The sequence below is a fragment of the Falco biarmicus genome, chromosome 11 (genome assembly GCF_023638135.1).
Source record: "Falco biarmicus isolate bFalBia1 chromosome 11, bFalBia1.pri, whole genome shotgun sequence".
Taxonomy (NCBI): Eukaryota; Metazoa; Chordata; class Aves; order Falconiformes; family Falconidae; genus Falco; species Falco biarmicus.
The window spans coordinates 20,011,128-20,036,821 of NC_079298.1; the positions used below are offsets into that span (position 1 = coordinate 20,011,128).

Consider the following 25,694-nt stretch of genomic DNA (forward strand, 5'->3'; position numbering starts at 1 on the left):
TCATTAGAATTGGAAATGGAGAGTCACTCTTCTAGCCTGGAGCCAGAAGGTGGGCTATCTTGGAGGCAGGGTTGATAGCTTTTGAATACCAGATGAAGTCTATAGATACAAGGCTGGTGTCAAATGACAAGAGCCTTAAGCAGATGGATGACAGTGTGTGTGCACTATAGGCTGTTGTTAATTTACTAGCTAGAGATAATGCTTCTTTAAAATTAAAAATGAGTCATTGGAAAACAGCCTGAGAGGCCACAGCCTGCAGATTTCTGGCCTCCTGGCAGGCCTGCATTGTGGGGGATATGTTTTTTTTTAGAGTTATGAAAATTAAAATTGCATGTTAGAGAGAAAGAAAATGTAATTGTTTCTCTTACTAGCTATTTAAGCTATTCATAGCCTGGATTTGTAATTCACAAGGACATTTTCAGTAAAATGGAATCAACTTGGTCTTAGCAACTCATAGACAAGATATAGATGAGCAACAGCAATGATGTATAATATTAATGAATTGTTAAGTGGCAAGATGTGGGGTTTATGTTTGTAACTATGCTTTTATTATTTTAGCATGATCATACAGAAAGTCCTTCCTTTTCACTATTGCTCTGCACAGAACTTTTCATTGCCATTGGGTTATGTTGGAAATCGCACTTTTCCTCTGCTTTGATCTCCGGATGAAAATTTCCTGTCATATCTCTTGCAAGAGTGTCAATATATTTCCATATCATAACACAGGCAGAGCTGTCTCATTGCTTACTTGCTCCAAATATATGACCAGACATCAGATTCAGTGTAAAAATTCTGAGACAGTACAGTTTGATAAAGTAGTAACTTCTTTCCAAAGACAAAAAAGGGAACTGCAGAGAATGAGTACACAAGTGTATCGCTTCTCATGCTAGTCTCTGAGGGCTACCATCTACAATGCTGTCTAGAACTTACTCGGGTATTCACCACTGTCAAAGCTGAAGAAAATAGTGAAGAATTCAAACAGTCTGCCATCCGGAGAGGCTGGACTCTGGCTGTCTATATAGCCAAAACTGTGCTTGATCCCTACAAGTATTTATCAAAGGCATTGTAACAACTTAACTCATTGCCTTACAAGCAAATTTTGGCAGACCTGAAAAACATGCTGTAGGAAACACAACCCTAAAACGTAGATGATTATTTTAATGTTATCATCTATCCAATGTAGAAATAACAATGTGTAACAATTTTACAGTACTTTTTCCCCCTACATGTTGGTAGATGTTGGTGCCCATTGAATATCATTGTCCCTATAATCCCAGTTTATAGACACAAAGGAACAAAGTGATACATCAGTTAGTGACAAAGTCAGAAAAGCCCAGTCCTTGTGACACCTAGTCCTGTATCCTTGCAGCTGGAACACAGAGTTCACATGGTTTTTAAATCCGTAACGCCACTGAGCTGATGTAGAAAGCCTGCTACTCCATTCCGACACACTCTACACTGACTCAGCACCATTGAGCTCAGCAGTATTACCAATGTTTTACATGCATGTGAATGAGGGCAGAATTAAATATGGGATATTTATAGAGATGTTCTTCAAAGCTTAAAAAGAAATGAGAGGAAAGAAGGGGAAGAATATGCATACAGTGAATTAGTTATCCTGCATAATATACTACAATCAAGGTCACACATAAATATTTATGTACAGTGCACTGCCTGTGCAACATCATACCAATTTGTCTCAGACAGTGGCAGTGACAGAGACCTCTATGCACCAACCAGCGTTTTTCAGCTTTAGAAAACTTTAAGACAGAAGTATCAGCCACAAAGACGTCCAGACATTTCAGTGCTGCAGCAGCAATGTGAAAGCACTTCTCATTTCCACTTGAAGGTGAAAGGCTGACTTTACAAAAAAGTTTCTCTCTTCTTTTTTTTTAGTCCTATACAACACCACCTGTCTCATCAGCAGGACCACTCTAAAGGGATGGGCCTCAAGGCACCTCAGTCCCAAGATTCTCCATGCCTCATTCTTCATCCACGCTGCTAGTAATGTACCATCACTGGCACAGTTACACCTGAACACTCTGGTGCTGCCAAACACCTGGCTTGATTTTCCACTGTCCAAATGAAAAATAAGCATAATCTGCTTTTTGAGGATACAGCAAATGAGGGAGTTCATGACAAATTGTGTTGGTTTATGCAGAATAGTGATAATAAGATACAAATGAGAATTTTTTGCTTAATGAATAATACTAATCACGTTTCAACAAATGCTGTGCCCTTCTAATTAGAGAGAATGCATAAAATCAGCTTAATTTATTTGTGACTAGTTATACATAGTTTAAATATTTACTAGAGATTTACTCTAACGTTTGAAATTATTTTAAACAGTTCTTGAAGTAAAAGCAGACCTAGTAATGTAAAGGAGGTTACAATTGTAACTCCTGCCCTCCCTTTCGTTATGCAGTGTGTGATGTATACCCTCAGTTTTCAAGATGCAAGAGAAAGGATATTATTGATTTACATGCTAATTCTCCAACTGTTACTAATTTTCTTGATTCCTGCTTCCAAAGTTGCACTTCCAACATTCATCACTGTAGTACACTAGAGGGGCTGAGCATCTTTTTCAATAAATTACAGGAACTATGACTAATTATAGTGATATTAACTATGCAAAGTAATGTGTAACTTAAAATGGATACGTTTATCATTTCAAATTATGCTTTTGACTCTTGATGGCCTAATACATGGATGCTTCTTTTTTTTTTAATACAGATTATGAACTGTGCTATTTTTTTTAAAAAAAATCTCTTTCACAGATCTATACCTTGTGAATTTGATGAATGGAAATAAATAATTTACATCCCATAAAATGCTTAGTGGGTAGAGGACAAGTTTAGTACCAAGGGCAAGTAGGGCCAAATCCTGATTGTTTTAGCAAAGCACTCAGGATTCAGCTTGAACAGTGCCACCAGCATGTATTTGGCCCACAGCATTTGTACCATTATACTTTCTGTCTCTCTCAGGCTACAAAGCTAATAGTACAAGTTGCTTGGCTGACAATACCAGCAGTGCCTAGCATTCAAAGCAAAACGTTTCATCAAGTGTAACTGGCTTTCAGTAGTATGCCAAGTATGTTGCAAAGGCTTAAGATACAGAAGCTATAAAATAATGGCAGTGCAATTGTGCCCAGTGTAAGTACTTTGCACAGCAGCAGGCCTTTTTGGCTCGTATGTGGCACCACATTCTTATAGCTCTCCTTCCAATCTGGAAGAAATACAGCCTCTGCCACCTTAGTCATTTTCACATTACCTAATATCTCATGGTACAGAAGCATGGCTCTCAGTAAGCAAACAAAATTAAGGAGTAACATAGACAGGTATGTTGCAGAGACATTGCCAGAGAAAATAAAGCAGTACAGGTGGACAGTGCCCAGACTTCTCCTCAAAATTTGCCTAAACTGACCACCACCAGAGACCAAAGAGTTTGGCCAGACCCTTCTATAAAAGTTAGACTATTCTTTTCCACTACGCCAGGATAGTCTATGAGTTATTCTTTTAAAAAAATCATGCAGTCATCTTCAGGGGCTTACCTGCGCTTCAGACCTCTGCCATTCGTTCCCTGCTTAGCCAACACATCCACTTGTTCTTCTGAGTATTAAGAGGGATGCTCTTGTGCTTGGATAATACTATTCTTAAACCCTGCCACCTTTCCTGGGCATGTCTGCCCTTCAGAGCTGCCTCCCATGGGATGTGACCACTAGTTTCCTTAATCAGTCAAAGTTGACTCTAAGGTCCAGGACACACTCTGCCACTCTCCTTCCTTGTGTTTCTCAGGATCTTGGAACTCCACTATTTCATTATCATTACAGCCAAGGCTACCACTGTTTGCCACATCCTCAACCTAGTCCTTCCTTATTAGCAAACAGCAGCTGATCCAGCTGCAAAAGGCCCCAGCTGGCCCTTCCAATACCTGTGTCAAGAAGTTATCCCTGCCACCCTCCAGAATTTTTTCTTACTGCTTGTCTCCCAACATTTTCCATCAGATGTCAGTTCTTCCAGAGGTAAAGGAAGTGTAAACTGAGTTTGCCTTCATTAAAATGCCTTCAAAAGTTCAACAAAATTACTAGTATTTTAGTTATGCAGTCTTATAACACTGAATTGGAGCTTTTACATGTATTTATAATGGCATTTTATGGCAGCTTGAGCACCTGCAGTGTTAATCTACTCACTGGACAACATGCAATAAGTTACCTTATGATTCGATGAAACATCAATCAAAAGCTCAGCATTACACAGCAGAGTAAATCAGGCCACTACATCATTCAAAGAACAACAGAAAACACAGAAAATACCACCAAGGATCTTACAGGTAAACATACTCTTTTCTATTACCTACAGGAAACCCAAAAATCTAGCACATTGTTTTGGAATAAAGTTGGAGAAGGTTTGGGGAAGGTTTTGCTGAGTTATCATCACAGCTGGACATCTGTTTTATTGAGGGAGAGTAAGTTTTGTCTAGTACTTCTAACCTAATGTTACTAATATTTCTAGGCTTCAAGATCTCATTTCTTCTCATCTTTGCTTCATTGGGAAGAGCTAGGCCAGATGACTGTCAGTTTTGTGTTATCATCTGCAAAACTACTACCTCTTTAGATCAGTGGAAAATGAATATTTAAGTGGTGAGCCAAATACCACCAATAGCATTAAAACATAAATCAACCCCTTTTTAATGATGCTCTCTTGTTTGTCAGCTACGTGCTATGAACACTCACTAAAGAGAATTTTGGCTCTTAAAAACTATATTGGTAACCAGGAAGGAAATCAGCCACCCTTCCTTTCATAAAAGGAAATGAAATGCTCTTCCCCGAGGCCTTTAAGGAAGGTCTTTCCCTCTATACAGCTCCCAGGAAGGTTCCTTCCACTCAGAGTTGCTTACTGTGATTACCTCACCAGCCCTGCTTCCCGCTTTGCACAGCCCTATCTCATGTCACCAGGAGGGACAGCACTGCACTGAGGCTCCTCTTACCTGACCCAGGGGCATCAGTGATGTCTGCTCTGCTTAGAGAGTCTTCTCCCATTCCCTGTCCCTGATTCTCCGCTATTCTCCAGTTTATTATGTAGTCTTAAGACCTGGCCCTGGTATAGCAGTCTATCTTATAGGTAGTTTACAGACCCACTACCTGCACAATCTCTACACCTCAGCTGCCTAGAAGAATGGGAAGAGGATTTGCAAAACTGAGTCTTGAAAGAGTTTGAATGTGCTAATGTGCTCTCTTGAAACTCCAAATACAGCACAGATTAGAACCGTAGAATAATGTTGGAGAGCACCACAGAAGGTCACCTCATCCAACATCGTGCTCAAAGCAGAATCAACAAGAGAAGGTTGAGTCAAGTTCTAAATATCCTCAAATATGCAGAGTCCGCAGCCTCTCAGGGTAACTTGTTCCAGTATGTTACTGCTCTCATGGGGGAAAAAAAAAAATCTATCTAATAAGAATGTTTTGCAGTCTAACTTTTGTCTGTTGCCTTTCATCCTGCCACTGTACACCTCCGAGAAGAGTCTGTCTTTTCTATATTCTCCCATTACGTAGCTGCAGGTAGCACTAAGATATCCCTTTAGCCTTCTCTTCTTTAAGCTGAGCAAATCCAACTCTCACCCTCTCCCTGTATGTAATGCACTCCAGAATACTTCATATATAGTGGTTCTGATTACTAAACAAAATGTAATTCAAAGAAGCTTTGGTAGAAGACAATTTCTGAGACTATTTAAAATCAGAAGTGAAAATCACTTACTAGCATCATTTACAATTTTAAAGCACAGCTCACAGCTGTCCTAGTTATGTTCTTATCAATCTCTTCTGGACAAGTATTCTCAAGTCCTTTACCTCATGTAATGTTTTCTAATTCTCCTCTCAAGAAAATTTACTCTCAGGAAGTCATTGAGAGTTCACGATCTAATTAAATGAAAACGCTGTATGATAAATTTTACCGCAGATGCATCAACCATACTCTTTAGGTAGAGCTCACAGATTCTCAAATTTGAAAATTCCTGATCAAAATCTAGGCAACTTTAGAAACTCTTTGAACAGTGTGTCCCAAACAAGGAATAATGAGGTTCCGCCCTTGTAATGTCTTCTGGATCTCAACACAGTTCATTAGCGTTATGTCCTAGAACAAATGCATGGCTTTAACCAAGGAAGAAATGAAGACTTTGTCTCCAATTCAAAATATTTCTACATGACTGAAACTATGTACATGCTTTGCTTGGGCACTTAACTCTTTTCTTTTACTTTGCAGGGAAAGGTTCATTTAAAATTCGTAATAACTGAACTACTACCAGGTGTAAAATTCCACACCGCTATAAAATTGTCCTCTGTAATTGTCCTCTGTAAACTGGATCTTTATATTTTTTATATATATATATATATGCTTTTAACATTATATTTACAAAAAGAAGAATTTCAGTCTTGGAGATCAGAATCCCAGACCCCATGTTTACCTGTATTATGATTAAACGCGGTCTAGTGAAAGGCTTTTTTGTACTGTACCCTGTTTCTGTAGGTCTTCTTAATTTCAATTATATTTGATTTAGCTGTAAAAGTAAAAAAAAAAACAAACAGATGTTTTTGTTTAGATCTGCCCTGGTCTGCTCTAGGAGTCCCAGAATTCTAAGTATTGTTCCACCAGATATTCCATTTTTTTTTGTCACACAAAGACACAATAAGACTGTAAACATATATACTTGAAAAGCAGCTGGAAATCTACAGCTGCTCTCTTTTCTAATGTACATCAATTTAGAGACAGAACACTAACAAATGAATTTGCCTTGCAGGGGTGGAAAAAAGCCAAAACGCCACCACCATTATATACTGTGTGGAGAAGAAAAGTTCTTATTATTTGAGTAAGAATAGACAAGGATGGGGAGGCACAATATGACTAAGAGACTACAGACATGATCCTTTGGAGTCCGGCTGCAAACAGGAGATCTAATGTGGAGCTCCTGAGGCTCCTAACTAAGACCATGAAACTCCTCCAAAGCCACACAGGTAGCCATTGTACAATGACCATCTCCTCTTACATTCACCACTCCTACCCACAACTGCTAAGATCCTTTCCATTTTTTCTAAGCTTTTTCTAAGATTTCCCAGTCACTGCACTGCTGAGAATGAACGCGGGGGAAATGAATGCTTATGAGCCCTGCTTCTCTTTCTCCTCATTGTAAATTCCTGTAGATCACCCATCCGACATAACTGATCCTTCCCAAAAAAGCACTGAATGATTTCAGGGGTAGTGATGCCCTGCTCTCACCAATGCTTTTATTTTAAGCCTCAAAGATAGACAAATTTATATTTAAAGACTGCTTCCTGGAGAATTTATAACATCCAAATCTCCCATATTGAGAACAGTGAAAGGAATGAAGAAATACAGCTATTCAAATTGTTCAACATAATTAAAATACTCCTAACTAGCTACTCCTAGAGAAGAAAAATACTACCATTTCACATAAGAAATATCAGTTCCTCCTTAGACAGATTTTAAATAAGGCTTAAGTGGGATATCAGTGACTGACTGAAATATGCTCATGTTTCCTTAGCTCCTCCAGAGAGGTTTTCCTCTGATTCTAAATAGGAATAATCTAATGACTTTCGCTCAACTGTGTTTTTGAACCTAAAGAAAGTAGGCTCTCTTCCCTGACATCTTCCTTTGACCTGATATTGAGACATTCAACTGCCTGTAAATTCTTTCATTAGCCACTATATATAAGATTTTCAGAGGTACTGTGTACCAGAACTCTGGCTTCAGAGGGAGAGGAGGATGCTAGAAGATTGTATCTATGGATAGTCCAACTTTTTCATCAACAATATATTACACCGAAAGACACCAAGTGCATGAGTATCAAGTGTCCTGCACACATGAGAATCGTCAGGCCCATTTCACAAAAGTGGACGTGCTGAAGTGCAGCCATGCCCAGCTGCCTGAGCAAGTAAATTTCTTTGCTCTAAACAGCTGGACTGAGAGAGCAGGGCTTATGCCAAAAGCCAAGGGGCAAAGCTGTGCAGTGAGTGTATGGCTACCAGGGTGCACTGGAGTTCAAAGCAGGGAGAGGGATTAGTTCCACGCTGTCCATGTGAATAACAGAAATTACAGTGTGACATAATAAGGAGATAAACACAATGATACAACTATTTCCTAGGCACAGCACAAAAGTTTCTGGAGTGAAAATTCTTTGAAATCCCATGTAAGTCCCTATGAAGTCCCTTTCACAAGGAAATGCTTTAGATATTTCAGTGAATAAACTGTTAATGTCAAATGTTAGCCTGTCTCTGATAGAAATTTTGCTGAAATCTCACTTTCTGTAATGCTAAAATTACATGGACCCTCTTCATTTCAATAAATGGGTCAAATTTCTGCCTCCTTGAACTTCTCATTGCAGTAGTAATCACATAGAAACATCAAAGACATCAAGACTATGCCGGGTATATAATAGTAGATTTCTAGGAAAGCACAGACTGAAGGCTCTTGATGAAAATGCTATTCTATCTAGCCCAAGTAATGTGGAGAATAATCCACCCGTGTCCTGGTTTCAGCTGGGATAGAGTTAATTTTCTTCCTAGTAGCTGGTATAGTGTTGTGGTTTTGGATTTAGGATGTGATAACACACTGCTGTTTTCAGTTGTTGCTAAGCAGTGTTTATACTAAGCGGAGAAGTCTGGAGGGGCACAAGAAGTTGGGAGGGGACACAGCCAGGACAGCTGGCCCAAACTGGCCACAGGGATATTCCATACCATATGATGTCATGCTCAGTACATAAACTGGGGGCAGAGCTGGCCAGGGACTGTTGCATGGGGACTGGCTGGGCACCAATCAGCGACTGGTGAGCAATTGCATGCTGCATCACTTGTCCTGTATTTTCTAATTCTTTTATCATTATCATCATTACTATCATTTTCTTGCTTTTTTGTCCCATTAAACTGTCTTTATCTCAACCCACAAGCTTTCTCCCTTTTACTCTTCCCATTTTCTCCCGCATCCCGCTGAGGGCAGGAGTGAGCAAGCAGTTGTGCGGTGCTTAGTGCTGGCTGGGGTTAAACCATGATGACTTGGCTAACGGGTAAGTCAGCCTACACACAGTTCCAGACTGCCGCAAGCAGACTGCTTCTAGTACTTCCATTGCTTTGTTCAAAGCCTATCTATGCTCACCCGCCTGCCGTGGTGTGGGTGTCGAACAGAAGCTCACCTATAGCAATTATTCTTTGCTTGCTGTTCGCTTTTTAAAACTTATTTTCCCTTTTTAAAGACATTATCCCTTCAATCACATCCTTCAAATCACATCTAAACATTAACAATAAAGGTGATAAATCTGAATGAACAGGAAACACATCTATTACTTTGTAATTTAAAAAATGTTAATTTGCACAATGAGAATAACTGTTCCCAATTGGAGAGCACCAGGTCCTGCCCTGTTATCTGGTACACTCCTATGGAGCATACCTGAAAGTACCTTCTCGGTAGATGTAAAGGCTCTGAGTCACCAGAGCTGCTCCCGCTCAGACTAGCTGGTAATCTGGCCCAGAATTCTATTTCAGCATCACCTACAACTTCAGTCTAATATAGGTTAATACTTATGAGTAAATGGTACCTCAGAGTTACGAGAGGTATCACACTACCGATGTGCATTCACAGCATGGATTCCAGGATACTCCAATCCAGTTGCTTACTGCTGCTGATCCCATTTAGCATGTTAATTCCAACTCCTACTAAAACGGCAGGAAGACAAGACCCTAACTTGTCACAATTCATTTCTATATCACTAAGACCATTTCACCTCACTGAAATGTTCATTCAGAGAAGTTTTTATTACTCTTTGGTTAATGTGGCAGTTAATGTCCTTGAGCTCTACTTCCTGTGTCCATTTAAAAATGTTGAAAAAAATGGGTTGCCCTTATTTAGGGCAATCTCCGAGTTGATCATTTGAAAAATCTTCATTTGCAGTTGCTCAGGTGGATAGTGAAACCATTTCCTGAATGACGCTGCTTGCTTTTCAGATTCCTCTTGATATTAGAAAGGCTATGTTAATTCTGGATCAGTGTTCTTTAATAAAACAGCACAGCAGTAAACACCAAAAATAAGAGTTTCATGCTTAAGGTACTACACATTAGAAAAACGTAATGTTCTATCAGTGTTTCTTGCTGTTTTATAGTTACCTGATAAATGTTGGACTTTCAATGCCTTCTGTGTCCTAAGCATTCATCACATTTACACATTTTACAGTTCTCTAGTATTTTTGCAATACATTTTCCTGAATCAGCTGATGACATTTAATGGAATGTTTAAGACACAATATAAAACCATAAATGCTTTTGCTTATTCTGGGGGAAAAAACTGTGCACGTAGATTGGTTTTCAAATTAAGAACTATGTTGGTGTACCCAGCATTTTTGCTTCTGCTATACATATTAAAATATAACTAAATGCCTCTTATGCAATACTGCAGCATAAGTACAAATAACAAGCGTTTGTACTTTACAAGCAAGCTATATGATTAAGGAGCTATTAATGAAGTGAAACAAAACCTCAGTGCTAGAATGTAATAGTCCATGAAATTCTTATGGGGAGAAAGGGAATCTGCAGTGAATAAATATTAACCTAAATGCTATAGAAAACATAGAGCAAACAAAAAAAATGCATTTTTAAAGCCAAAATTTTGGTAAAAACTGCTGACTACTTAAGGAAAGTCTATTTGCATACCGCAGGGCTCCATCTGCTGTGGAAAATATAGGCTGCAAGAATGATTTAATATTTAATAGAAGTAGTGGCCGTTGTTAATTATAATTTGCACATTTACAAATCAGCACTGATAGCAATACAAATTATGAAATATAAGGGTGTTATGCTGGATACTGGGGAAAATAAGATGACAGACAAAGTTAATGGAGTATCCCTAACAACAGCTCTGTCAGAACACATCAGAGAACTAATCCAGTTACAAAGAGCCTGCAATGGAAAATCTATTTAAAATATTAAAATGCTGTTTGGTAAAAGCTTTTTCATAGTGCATTTTACTTAAACAGTTGCTTATTGCTCATGGGTCATTAGCTGTACACCCAGATGCATTCTGCAATCCGCCGTTTGAAAGAACAGTAGAAATTAAATAAGAAATATATTTCTGCAGCATTTTTCCTGAAATCTGGAATCAGCTTACTGCAGATTAGAGACAGGAAAATAATATCAGCTATTTCCAAGATAGGTGCTGTTGCTGTTACAATAACTAGGTATTTCCTTTCCTAAAAAACAAAGTAACATGCTATGGAGAACTTGACTCTTTTGAAAAACGTTCCAGCCCTGGAAGGCACTCCAAGCGGATTAAGAGACCAATATGCAAAGAGAGTCATTCCAATACCATAGGCCTGCTTCTAGTTTAAGACTTTACTTTGATTTCAACATCGAAGCTATAAATGGACTCTTATTTAGTAAAAGCACAGAAATTACCATTGATTGTTTTCATTAATCTTCTGTTTCACCTCACTTTTCTCATCATCATGTAATATGGATTACAGATAGAAACCATTAATGCACAAATGCTTTAATAGCAACTTTGCTCACTGAGTCATTCATGCTGCTACTAATTTCTGTGTTTTAACATCAGGTAGGTGGTCTGTAATATAAACCATGAGGCAACCCTAACCCCATTTAATTCAACAGATAGCTTAGCATTTACTTCACCTACTAGATACAAGGCAAAAGTAGATACAAGACAAAAGCTCACAATATTCTCAGTATAGAGTTCATTGTAATACATTAAGCCAACTGCGCTCCTCTGGTACAGACAAATCATATTCAGTCTGTGCAAACAGACACAATAGCTGTCTCCTTAAAGTCCAACAGCTTAAGAATTACATATTAGTCTGAAACTCTGTCCATGGGTCACCCTAGACTTATCTAGCAGTGATTAGCTTACGTGTTCTGCTGGAAAATGTCAAGAGTACCACATTTTGGTTGCAGCTTCTTTTGTCCATGTGTATTGGATTTTCTTTTTATTTTTGTTCACAGAAGGAAGGATGTAGAACTAGGCAAGATGTGTCTTGCTAGATACACTGATGGAAATGGACTGGGGAACCACGACAACAGTTACGGGGCACAATACTCCAGTTATGACACAACCATGAGCCTACAACAATTTTTCTGTTACTTCTGTTGCTAGTGAATATGTTTTCTGATCAGAAAAGCTGCATTAAGTCTTCTACCTTGTTACTAACCATACTAGCTGGATACGTTAACATAGGAAGTTAACATTTGTTTTACTGGAGTGTGATTTAAGATGCACTTAAATGCATTAACTTCAGTCACATAGTGTCAGTACCCCTACAAAAATATTATTCTTGAGCATCAGATGAAAAACAGTATTTCAATGTTAAAAACAGTACCTTCGGTGCAGAATCAGTATCTGCCCATTTTCACCTCATCCTTTCCTTAGTTGTGGGTTTCTACAAGGAAATCATTCTCACAGATCCATGCCTGCAACAAAGAGGAAAAATAGATTTTGCTATTTTTGACTGCATATTTATTGTGGCAATTATAATACTATCAAAATTAACACCCAATAATTGCATAATGTACTCACGTTGGGATTTTTCCTTGTGCTTTTGGGGTTCTGCAAGGATCACCAGCTCTTTTACAGACAAATGATCCAGAACTTTAGGCAGCCCATTCTACAGCAAGCTGCCAAGACCTCATTTGACCACTGATGTCCTAGTCTATAGCAGTTGAGGGCAATCTCTACTTTTTGCTAGGCAATAATTCTAGCTCACAAAGAAAAGATGTTGCAAAACACAACACTGATTGCTGCAAGTTTCTCTCTTTTGCGAAACACAAAAATCTCTAATTAGCAGAAGAACTGAGAAATGAAAAATAAAAATAAAATGGTTCAAGCATAGAATGCAATTCTGGTTTATGAAAACCAGGCTAAAATAATGTCACTTTCAGATATTTTTACATTCCTTTTGTGTTATGCCAGCACTGCAAAGTGGACATAAAGACCATCTTAATACATGGCTGAAAACGTCCTTGCCATCAGAGGCTGCTCAGACCACTACAAAGCCTAGATCGCCTGATCTCAGTGCATGAGTACTATGCAGAACAGGCCAAAGACAAAGCACAGCAAGAACATGAAATATCTCTTCGGCATGGTTAGTGGAGCAGTTCTTCAGCAGCTGTTACTCAATTTGGCACTGTTATCTCTATTTATACTGAAGACTGTTTTTTTACTTCAGCAATCTCTAGGGTCAAGGCATCAGAAAAGTGCAGAAAAATCACCCATTGTTTTTCTATTATGTCAAGGGTTGATCTAGTAAGTATATGAAATCCCATCCTAAATCACACAGAAATAAACCATTAATGGTTTACTAAACCATCATTACTTCATATATACTGAGGAACAAAGCAGTGTACAATATTCTGTGGCGGGTGGAGAAATAAGAAAATTAAACTTCCTACAGGTAACAAGTACTAGCACAGTCTCTCTCTGTTGACCCTGGCCTGCCAAGCCCGTGTCATTTTAACATACACATATTCATTTATTATGCCTTTGGTGAGATCGAACAGCCATGCAAGTTGCAACTTTCAGAGACCAAATAACATATAACTCCCATTTACTTCTCAGAAGTCTCTTTTGTAGTAATCATTTTCATTCTGGGTCAAATATACACTTTGCAAAACACATCTAACAAATTTATGGGTGTTCCTCCGAAGTCAGCAAAGCATTTTCACACAATAGTCCCTAATGAGTATAAAGAACCTGCTCTATTTACCAGGCATTGTAATTTCTTGCTCAGAAAACATGAAAATAGAAACAAATGTAGTGAATTTCCTTCCCTACTTGGTCTCTTGATAGCAGCACAAAAGGCATAAATGATTGCATGAGTGGTGAAGATGTTTCCTTTTGCATAATTATACTGTACTTGCCCAGGATAATGAAAGGTTCTGTGATACAGACACCACTACTCCCTAGTCCTGTAGGTCAGACCTTCCTGAAAGGAATCTAACCCGCTAGTTCAGGCAAGTATATTTTGTTGTAAAGAGTAAACAAAGTAGCCAGAATGGCACTTTCTGAAGCTCAACAGTGTTCTGTGGGATGACAGGCACTCAGCTCCATGGAAAATCATAGCAATGTGGCATCCCACACAAACTAATTTATATAGTCCTTGCAAATAGTTACATTGGGGACCCCTGAAAATCCTGGAATGTCTCATAAGTGGGAAAGAGCAAGAAGTGGCCAGTGATAAGCTAATGCAGAAGCTGGGCTTGAACAATGGCAGAAACTAGACTTGAATATTGGATTTGACTATTTCCTGCAGGCCACAGAGCAGTTCGGATGAGCCTAACCAAGTTAGGACGAGGTTTAACCAATAGCTACTTCAGATTAGATATGAACAGTGTTCTAGAGGTAAAAACTTAATGACCCCCTCTCAGTGCCAAGCCATCTGGACCTGTGATATCTGTATTTCAATAGTTTCTTGGGTAGCAAATATTTTCTCTGGATTTCTTGCTTTGAAGCTTACCATATGTTTTTGCTCTTTGCAGATGAAATGTCAAGCTATGATACAATATACTTGAAGATGCTAAGGAAAATTAAAAGTTGCATTAATTATGTTCATAGGTTGTTTTAAACTTGCAGTATGTGCAGGAAAGACTGACTTGGTCTCTTAATTTCACTGTAGTTTACCAAGGAGTGAGACACAAGGGACAAAGGAGAGCCTTCCATTCAGGAAGTACGAAATTTAACCCAGACTTTTTAGGGTGTCCTATATTACATAAGATTACAAATTCAGACTGACATGTCACCCACTGCATGCTACATCCCAAATGTCCATGCTCTAAGAATATTTTACAACATTCTCATTTATTTAAACAAAGTTCTGAATAACAGGGAAGTGCTCAAAACAAAAGCAGTAAGCCATCATGTAAGAGCTCACTGATGCCACATAACTCATCAAATAATCAGCTTTGATTGTTTTTCAGGGAAGTGAGATGAAAGCCATTAACGTTTTTTACGGATGGTGGGTTGACCCTAGCTGGACCTCAGGTGCCCAGCAAAGCTGCTCTGTCCCTCCCCTCCTCAACCAGACAGGGGAAAGAAAATGTCACTAAACATTCATGGGTCAACATAAGGACAGGGAGAGATCACTCACAAATTAACACCACTGGCAAAACAGATTCAACTCAGGGAAACTAGTTTAACTTATTACTAATAAAATCAGAGTAGGATAAAGAGAAATTAAACCAAATCTTAACAACACTTCCCCCCCACCCCTCCCTTCTTCCCAGGCTTAACTTAACTCCTGAATTCTCTACCTCCTGCCTCAACCAGCACAGGGGGATGGGGGGGAATGGAGGCTGTGGTCAGGTCACCACACTTTGCCTCTGCTGCTCCTTCCTCTGCAGGGGGGAGGACCCCTCACACTCTTCCCCTGCTCCAGCATGGGGTCCGTCCCACGGGAGACAATCCTTCACAAACTGCTCCAGCGTGGGTCCCTTCCATGGGCTGCAGTCCTTTGGGAACAGACTGCTGCAGCGTGGGTCCCCCGTGGGGTCACAAGCCCTGCCAGCAGACCTGCTCCAGCCAGAGCTCCTCTCTCCATGGGTCCTGCCAGGACCCTGCTCCAGCACAGGCTGCCCGTGGGGTCACAGCCTCCTTTGGGCATCCCCCTGCTCCGGCACGGGGTCCTCCCTGGGCTGCAGGTGGGATCTGCTCCACTGTGAACCTCCCTGGGCTGCAGGTGGGATCTGCTCCACTGTGAACCTCCCTGGGCTGCAGGCGGGATCTGCTCCACTGTGAACCTCCCTGGGCTGCAGGTGGGATCTGCTCCACTGTGAACTTCCACGGGCTGAGGGGCACAGCCTGCCTCACCAGGGTCTTCACCATGGGCTGGGGGGGAACCTCTGCTGTAGTGCCTGGAGCACCTCCTGTCCCTCCTGCACTGGCTCTGGTGTCTGCAGAGCTGGTGCCTTCACATATTCTCACTCCTCTCTCTGGCTGGTGTGCAGTTTTTCTCCCTTTCTTAAATACTTTCTCACAGAGATGCTACCACCATTGCTGATGGGCTCGGCCTCGGCCAGCGGTGGGTCTGTCTCGGAGCCGGCTGGCACTGGCTCCATTGGACATGGGGGAAGCTTCTGGCAGCTTCTTAGAGAAGCCACCCCTGTAGCCTCCCCACTACCAAACCTTGCCACACAAACCCAATCCAATACAGTAACAGCAGTAGATAACAACAGTACTGAATAGCTGTTAATTGAAAGCAAATCTGTAACTGCAATGAACTCTGAACACCTACAAAGCTCTGGGTGTGAGTCAGCTGACAGAAATTGTATTATTAAAGCTTACCACCCAAAATATAATCCAAAATCCTAATTCCTCCAATTTCTAACTAAAATGAGCCAACCCTCATTCTCGGTATTTAAGTATGTACGTATGTTCCTCTTTTGCTCGCCCAGTTATTTACAGATTTGCTTACATTCTGTTAAAGTAAAAAAACCTGGATGTGTGCATAAAAGGGCTCAGATGAAATCTCAAACTACAGCAGACCTGCCCCTCCTGATCCATGTTCCCAAAGGCACTGGTACCCCAACTAGTAATCATTCCATCTGTCATTTGGCATGTCATCAGCAGTTTACCTAGGATGATGTAAAGTAATCACCCCAGAGGTTAGCATCCTACATCCTGGCTAGAGACCTAAGACAAACTCATGTAGTAACCACAGGTACTATCCACTGTTTAGTTTAGGAGCCTGAGAGAAATACAGAACCTATAGCTACAAACTCAGAGAATCACCTCTAAATCGATACCCTGTCTGATAAAGGCCAAGAAGCAACATTGCAACACTCATCTCATCTAATACATTGACTAATAATGATGTCTATTCTGGAATGGCGTCTTTTTTTCTGGTTGGGTTTTGTTGTTTGGTTTGGTTTTTTTTAACAGGGGAACTGCACTTGTTCCAAAGCATAAATGGAAATGAACTGTTCTAGTTCACCCAGAGAAAAAATCCTTAACTAATTTTGGACATTCAACCAAACACTTCAACAATTCTCTTTTTTTGGTGCTACGCTTTTAGCTAGCACCGTATCTAATTACAGAAACAGCAGGAACTAGTTTGATTCAAAATTATATTGTTTTATCATAGAACCATAGAAACACCGAATCATAGAAATGCAGAATCTTGGATTCATAGAATGGTTTGGGTTGGAAGTGACCTTAAATCATCTAGTTCCAAACTCCCTGCCATGGGCAGGGGCACCTTCCACTAGAACAGGTTGCTCAAAGCCCATCCAACCTGGCCCTGAACACTTACAGGGATGTGGCAACCACAGCTTCTCTGGGTAACTTGTTCCAGTGCCTCACCACCCTCACAGTAAAGAACTTCTTCCTACTATCTAATCTCTTCCCACTTAAAGCCATTCCCCCTTGTCCTGTCTCTACATGCCCCTGTAAAAAGTCCCTCTCCAGCTCTCCTGCAGGCCCCCGTTAGGTACTGGGAGGCAGCTGTAAGGTCTCCCCAGAGCCTTCTCTTCTCCAGGCTGAACAAGCCCAACTCTCTCAGCCTGTCTTCATAGCAGAGGTGCTCAGATCCCTGGAGAAGTTCTGTTCCAACCTGCAAAAAGTATATAAAGTTACCTGATAGATAATGTCTTAAACTAGGCACCGATGCATGTGGGTGAGGAAAATACAGCAAAAAGGAAGTTATCCAACTGGAAAAAAATTCAGAATATAGAGCATCATAAAAATGAAAGTATGGCTGCCGAAAGTGTGCCTTTTTATTATTGTCAGCAAGTTTCCTCTACGTGCTTATTGATACCTCCACCTCTCATACTTATACTACTGCCATATAACTCCAGCCATGACATTCATCCATGTTGTTTACTTGTGGCATCCTTCACTTCCTAATGGGTCCTTTCGCTTTATTTAGATCCAACATAAAAGCATCCTTTCAAGTTTGTTTTTAAAGAGGAAAACAATTTCCCCCAACTGAATCAATTAAACATCTAATAGAGGTGCCTAGACTAGTGTTTTAGGCTTTTTATCTAGGCAGGGAACGTTCAGAGGCACAAAAGAGCTCTGAATGATCTCCTTGAAGTTCCAGTAAATTGTCACTATGCCCATAAGTCAGTCACTTATACCACACACCTACAGCTAGACCCCTAAACATATTTTGAAAGGATGGGGTAAGATTTTCAACAGCACTGACCTAACTTTACTGCAATTTAAGTCATTGGAATTTTACCATTAACTTAAATGTGACCATTTAAGGCAATGCTAAGTGCTTCTGAAAATCCCATCTGTAATCTCCTTTTAAATTGATGGTTAGGAAAACTGGACCAAAAAAAAAGTAGCTGTCCAATCATTGCTTATTTTAAAATCTATACATCAGCAACGTGTGAACATGATATAGTCTGTGCACATATAAGAATAAATGCATACATACATATAAAATAACTGAATTTCTGTGTTGACAGATTATTTGCCAAGTTAAAGCCAAATGTGATTTGAAATTACCACGATATTACACTGAATAAAGAGGATTTATAATGGAAATACTAAAAGAACCTCTGTAATAGTGATCCTACTAGGCACTGCTATAACAACATATATTTCACTCTTTTCAGCTAGTGCTGTTTTTCTCCTTTCTCTGAATGTTTGAGAACAGTAAGTGAAATGTTAATTTTTTTAAGTCAGAACCATCTAGCTAAACCATCCAAATCGTTTTTGTATACAGAGATTTTATTTCTAATCTTTCTCTGCAAGCTGCTTTGTTAAATCCTAATGACAACTTTTATGCATAATGCATAAAATAAACTTTACCAATATTTAACACACTTTTATAAACATGTAAAACCCCTTTATAAGTGAGATGACACACTGCAGGGCATGCAGTTGCAGTACACTGGGAAACCACACTTCCTAGATGACTGAAGGCATCTGCTTCATGCCATTAATTTCTCAACATCAAACACATGTAGTTATCTTAGAACAGCGGTGCATCACATTATTATCTTTTTTTTATTAATAGACAAGTACATTTTATTGTATGTATAATATGTGTGCTGTTCAAATCTACTAGGAATGTTCATATTTCCTAAACAAATGGGGAGAGAGGAAGATAGCTTCTTCCTTTATCAAAACACTTTATATTAGCAAATAAATACCTATAAAAATATATGCTAACAAGGAATCACTCAAAAATGGATGCTATAAATCTTCCTTACACAAGAGGCAAAGAAATCAGAATAATAACAATGTATCACTAGCCTATGTCACTGAAATGATTTGTTTTACTCCTTTAATCTTTACCACATCTAAACTGACTATAATAAATGAATAATTACTCTGAATACAGTGGAGTTAATTGAAAATCTGCTTGAAGTATAAAACCAAGAAATCATAACAACAAATACAAGGTTTAGCCAGTGTTTAGGAACTTGTCTTTGTCAATAATTTTTAAGGTTCAGTGTAAATGATACTGTTTACCATCGTACATCATCTAACATTACTCCAGAAAGTCATGAATTATTTCAGACTTCCTATGAATATTAATAGTCTTTAGAGTCATGGTATTTCATCAGCATACACCCAAGTATTAAAGTCTTATGGGGTTTGACTTTTCAAAATGAAACCAATTTAATTCAAGTTTGTTTTATTCTCAAACCCTGATTTCTATGTCCAGAGAGGGTATATACTTTCAAGCATGTGAAATTGAGGTTTTCCTTGCATGTGAAAGGTATGTCACCTAACACAGCGACAGGCTGATTCTTAAAGTTCCCATCTGGACATGCACTTCCTATTCTGTGTCCAAAACAATTGGAATCCTGGAAGAAGCATGCATTAGCACTGGAATAGGCAAAATTTTCTTATTGCTTCCAGCTTAAAAAAACAAGAAAAACCGTCCCTCCTTGGAGACTGTACACGTGTGTATTAATCAGAGGCTGAAAAAAAAAATATTGTCTGAATGAAGGCCACTGCTACAAGATAAACTGTTCATTCTATTGGCCAATAGAAATTTCCTGTTTCATCATCTAAAAACTGTAAGTCCAGAATTTGCAATGAAGCTGGGCAGCACAGCTTTCTCTTTCTTGAAAACAAACACTTAGTAATAAAGGCTTACAAGAGAGTAAGTGCACTTACCCACTTCTGTCTCCATTGAACCTGACCTGCAGATTGCTTGTTTCACCCCTACAAGTGTTGTCATAAATTTGACTAGGGCTGAGGTTAAAAAGAAACATGATGAGTAAAGTAGCTTCCACACAGAATACACAACAAGAAGGAAAGTTTCCACTCTTCCCGTATACATTCCTGTGCAGCACTGCTGTATTACTTTATTCATAACGCAAACCAGAAGTACCAGATTTGAAATTGGGTTACCATAGTAGAGAGCAATACTGCTCTCAGGCAATCACATACGTCCTCAGCAAACTGCAGCATATATACAATTACTGCACAGGAAAGTCACTGTGTTGGCTGTAAAACAGGTTCTCTATAATCAATAACTCCACTCACATAAAAGGAAAGATCATACTTTAAGTGTTGCTATTATACCACTGTCGTCTCCTACAGCAAACTCACTATTTACGTAGTGTTGCAAACATTATAAATATATATTTACTGTATAGGTTATAACCAGCTTGCACTAAAGGCATATGAAACATTCCATTATTTAACTCTGAGCTAAAATGACAAGCTACGAGACATGGCAGTGCCAGAAGTTCTTGCTGACAGTCATTACATGCAGATGCTGTTGTTCCCTTTGCGAAAGTTGTCCCTTCTACTGGTCATATTTTCATCAACTCTCTCACGGTAACCTCACAATTTTTGAGCATAATGATCCCTGTTTCTGAGTATACTTGCACACAGGAAATATCTGTTACTGTATAACAGACACCTGGCAAATCCAAATAAAGCTTCTTCGGAAAATACAAATTTTAAGAAATTTTGAATAGTCAGAATGCGCATCCTCGAAAAAGAACCAGTGAGGTGCGTGAGCGCAGCCTTAGCAGACCAAACCTAAATCCTGCATGCTAGAAATATTGTCAATCCTATCCCTGTACCTGAACTGGAAAGGGGGTGGCTGAGGCAGCAAAGTCACCTTATTCCATTAGCCAGGAAAAGCTTTTTGTCTCAATGTGGAAAACCCCCTAGCTGGGCACAGTCCTCTCTGAACTAACTTGCACTCAGATGGCATAGTGAGAGATATACATGCTCTGCCAAACACTTGCTGATGGTAGAAGTAGGAAGAAATCAAAGACTCTTGGTTTCAAATCCAAGTTTCTGGAGGACATTCTAGCTTCTCACAGTAAAACTACCTTTTTTTCTTTTGTCTCCAAATATACTCTATTCCATGTTGCACTGTCACGTCTCTGCTACTCCTGCACTCCCTTTCCTAACATCCATCCTCTTCAGTTCAAATCTCATTTTCTCTACAGTAGCTTTCTTTTTCTCCCCTCCCCTCTATTTCTTCTGCTTCCATTTCTGACATGTCCTGCTGGATTGTTCCAACAAAAAGTTCCCGTGCCCAGCATCACAGTCATACCTGCAGGTGTGGGGACTATCCTGTTCAACATCCCTACAGGCAGGCCTGGAGCATGGCATGTTCAGTGCAGATGAATTCTTCAAGGAATGTACATAGCGAAAAAAAAAAAAAAAAAAAAAAAAAGTGGCACTACTGATGTATCCTTGCAACCTCTTACTTGGAAATGACTGAAGTGTTAGAGCTTAATCATTAAACATATTGTGTTTGGGACAAATGCCTGTCAAGGAAAATACCAGCTAAGATGTTCAAGTTTGGTAAAGTTATAAACTATTAATTTAGCGATAGTGAGAAAAGACCATTGTCAGTGGCTTCTTGCTAAACTCTGACAGTTGTGACAAGAAACATGATGAGAGAGCCACACGTAAACGTTGTGCTTTCAGTTGGTCCCAAGTGACTCAATGCTTACAACCAGAAAAGAATGAAGACCTTGCAACCTAAACTGGACACAGAAGGAAGAATATGTCTCGTGTGGCACTGTATCGGGGACCCTGAATCTTGAAAGGCACAGACTGTGCTGCTGTGAGATGAAGAACCCTACAAGGCTGGAGCTATAGTGACTAACAAGTTTTGGGCAGTGATGAATGTGGAAAACTCAAGCTTGGTCATCCATTAGAAACTGCTGTTACCATAGGAAATCTTGTCCTTTGACTATGGTCCCCTGCAGTTTGAACTCTAGGCAGGCTGCCTCTTATCTGTTACCACCTTCTGCCTGGCTAACATTGAAAATTGGAAGATTTTTAATTTAGGGTTGCTTTCTAATATCAGATTTTTACTGAAAAAAATTGCATTGAGAATGTCTTTAAAGAAAGGAACTGAAGGAAGATGTTCATTTGACATTCAGAGAAAAGGGGGAAAATATTTTAAACTAGACATTAAAAATAGTGTAAAATTTCCTTAAAAAAACAACCAAACAAAACGGTAAGAATAGAAATTTAAAACTCCTATCTAGATACGCACACCTCCCCATCTCTCAGGAGAATAAAGGCAGCACTGCCATTCTGGTGTAAAAGAGGTGTAAGCAGACATAAAATCTATTCTTCTGAGTTTAGTTTTCTTGACAAGGTGTAGCATGCCATCAAGAGACTATCTTATCCTACTGCAAGAATTGTTAAGGCCTATTAGCAGTCTGTGGAAATGATTGCTAATAAAAAGCCTTCATAAAACAAGAAATTCTCTTGATTAAATTGTTATTGCTTGAGTGGACATACAGTAAATGTTCACCTCATTGTACATGAGAAAATCCTATATATAGGACAAGATACGCCTTTTAGAAATCATGCCTTAAATTAGAAAAGAAGGAAAAGATCTTTTCTTCTGAAATAATTTTACTTTTTCACAAGGAAGTAGAAATATATCTATCAGAAGAAGGATTATAACAAAGCAGCTGGAACACTGGAACCTCTGTAATATATTGCACATTTTAATCATGTTTGATATAACACTCTTTATATGGATATCAATTACACTAATGACTCTTACATAATACCCCTGAGTGCCTAAGGGATGTGTATTGTCACCTCCTTTCTGTCATAAAAATAGAGAGTAGTTCTATATACACACTAAAGTAGTTTCTTCCATTTTTATATAATGAATGAGCAACACTGTAAAAAAAGACATTTTATCCCATATTAGTTTAGCAAACAGAAGAGATTTCACATATGACAGTGCTAAATATACTCTTAAGCTGCTAATAAAGACAAAGCCTGAGGGGGAAAATTCTAATGATGAGCAATACCAGAAGTTTTTATTTCTGAATCTAAAGTAAAAATGTTTCACTTAGGTATAGTTTTAGAGGCATCATGGAAGAAATCAAGATTTCCAATAATTTTTATCTCTAATAAAATCACTTGAATTAATTTGAGCATCATTACAGCACTGAAAAAATGCTTTTAAAGGTACCGTTACTTGTGTAACTTGTCTGTGTGCATTTTATTGAGTAATGAAAACTGAGAGGTTTCACCTGTAAATGATCTACACTTTCCCAAGCAATTGCCTAGAAAACACTACAGAGTCAGTGGTACTCTATAGAGAGCTGGCAGGACACAAGATTCTTTTTCCCTATTCCCATAAAACGAATCAGAGAATGAGACAAAAGGGGAAACCAGTTTCATCATGGATTTGATGAATTTTAAAACAAGCACTTCAGTATTTTCTCTCTCCAAGATGGTACTATCTTAAACACCTGCAAAAATGAAGTACCACCTGCCTAAAAGTTTTCCTAATGCTTACATGGGAACACCAGTGGGCAATGACAAAGGTGCTGTAAAAGTGTAATGGCTGTCTACCATATTGAACAAGACGATCCCTGTATTTTCTTATGCTTGTGTCAGCCTGCACCCATCTGGGATGCCTTGGCTCATGCACAGGATTATAAATTCTTTAGGCCTGGGAGTGACCTTTGTCACATATATATGAAATGGTGTCTAGGACTAGGGCTTCTAAGTGCTGGTGCAATACAAGTAGGACTAATAAAGACCAAAAGCATACAGTGTGATTAATATTCCCATTTTCTTTGTCCTCAGTTACCTGTAATTCTCAAAGCAGAGTTATGCAGCAATATAAACAAAGAAGTGCAGCCTCAATAATCCAGTGGTCTGCCCTGACTAATTTATCACAATGTGTTTTCCTCATCAGATCTTTGGCTTCTTTGGTAACATAAACAATAGCATGGCAATTAAATTTATCCCAACTTTTTCCTTAAGTTCAGCTGCTTATGAGATTTTCATACATTTTTCTCTATCCCAGAGTTCAAAGCCTTCTAATGTATTTCTCAGTGCTAATTAAATCCTGATAATACTGTGAGTTGGCAGGAATTCCGTGGCATTTGCGCAAAGGGGAGCCTGGTAGCAGGATAACTCTCCAGAAATCTACATTGCTGTGTCGTGCCCTGGAATTTGCTGTCCTCCTGCAGCCCTATCATTTTGAGGAGTTTTTTTAATCATCCATGAAAACTAAAGGAACCTGAATATGGCAAAGCAATTTGTATTCATGCATGTTTTTTCAATCTTAGTTTTGACCTTCTGAGATACAGCATAAAAATACATGTTGGATAGCTTCAGATGATTTTTTCATTTGTAATTATTTAACATTGATTTTGATTCAGCTATGAAAGCTCATGTGCCTTCCCCATTTTGAACAAAAAAGTAAAACTTCCAGGATATTTAAATATTAAAAAGTGGCAATTGCATATGCATAGCAAGTAACCACCTCTCCAAGATACTTCAGAAAAATTGTGTTTAGTAGAGTACTTGTGATAAATTATGTATTTATTGTAACAGGGTCAGAAGCTGTTACAATTTACCGTACTTGGTCAAAAATTCACTTTTATAAAAAGTACTTCAGTGTCTCAATGTACATTTAAATGAGAACTTGGATTCACCAACCACATTGATTTTCATGGGAGGCAAGTTAAACATCTGAGGTCAAATTTTGCTGTGACTTACAGTGGTATAAAAAACCAAAGCATAGTCATTCTACCAATTTCCAAATATTTAGCCTTTCCTCACAGATAAAAATATTAAAAAATAATTTGGAAGTTGGCATATATTTTTCAAGAACAGGTTATGCACTGTGTACATTGTGCTGCTGTTGTGCTAATGAGTAATGCAGGAGAATGGCTTCTAACAGAGCAAATGGATGAAAGCCAATTGGCAATAAGTGAAATACTGAGTTTGAATCTTAATACAGAGCTGAATTTTAAAAATTCTGTTATTCATGTGCCTGTACATATACTATGTGAATATAAAATCAGTTCTCAAAGTTAATTCCTTAACTATTATATAGTTGCTACTTCTTTAGTTTGTCCTGCTGTCACCAGTAATTGCTATCAGAATTCCTTACATTAAGGTTTTCTGGAAGTGTCCTTAATAAACTCTAACAATGTCACTGCTATAGGAATCCTTAGAAGTGGGACAAAGAGGAAGTTCTTAACCCACAGAACTATCCTTTCTTTGTCACTGTATATTCTGCCTAAGTTTCACAGAGTTATAAACTCCTGAAAAAAGAAAGGGCTTTCCTGTCTCTATTGAGCAGCCTGCAATTACAGAATGTCAAAACATTATCTGCAGAGCAACACTGTTTGTAATCTACAGCTGGGTCTATGCCCACTGTGGAACTGTCCATATCGTACTGGACTGGACGAATGGATGGATGGATGG

At 38.9% G+C, this 25,694-nt stretch overlaps 1 long non-coding RNA gene across 4 annotated transcripts in view; it reads right to left on the bottom strand.

Moving 5' to 3' along the window:
- The window catches only part of LOC130156777 (uncharacterized), a 520,457-nt gene that overhangs the window by 360,350 nt on the left and 134,413 nt on the right, over positions 1–25,694 (bottom strand). For all 4 annotated transcript variants that reach the window (XR_008824606.1, XR_008824605.1, XR_008824603.1 and 1 more), the window contains one exon: positions 12,385–12,475. This is a non-coding gene — a long non-coding RNA (uncharacterized LOC130156777). The remainder of the gene's footprint in view (positions 1–12,384; positions 12,476–25,694) is intronic.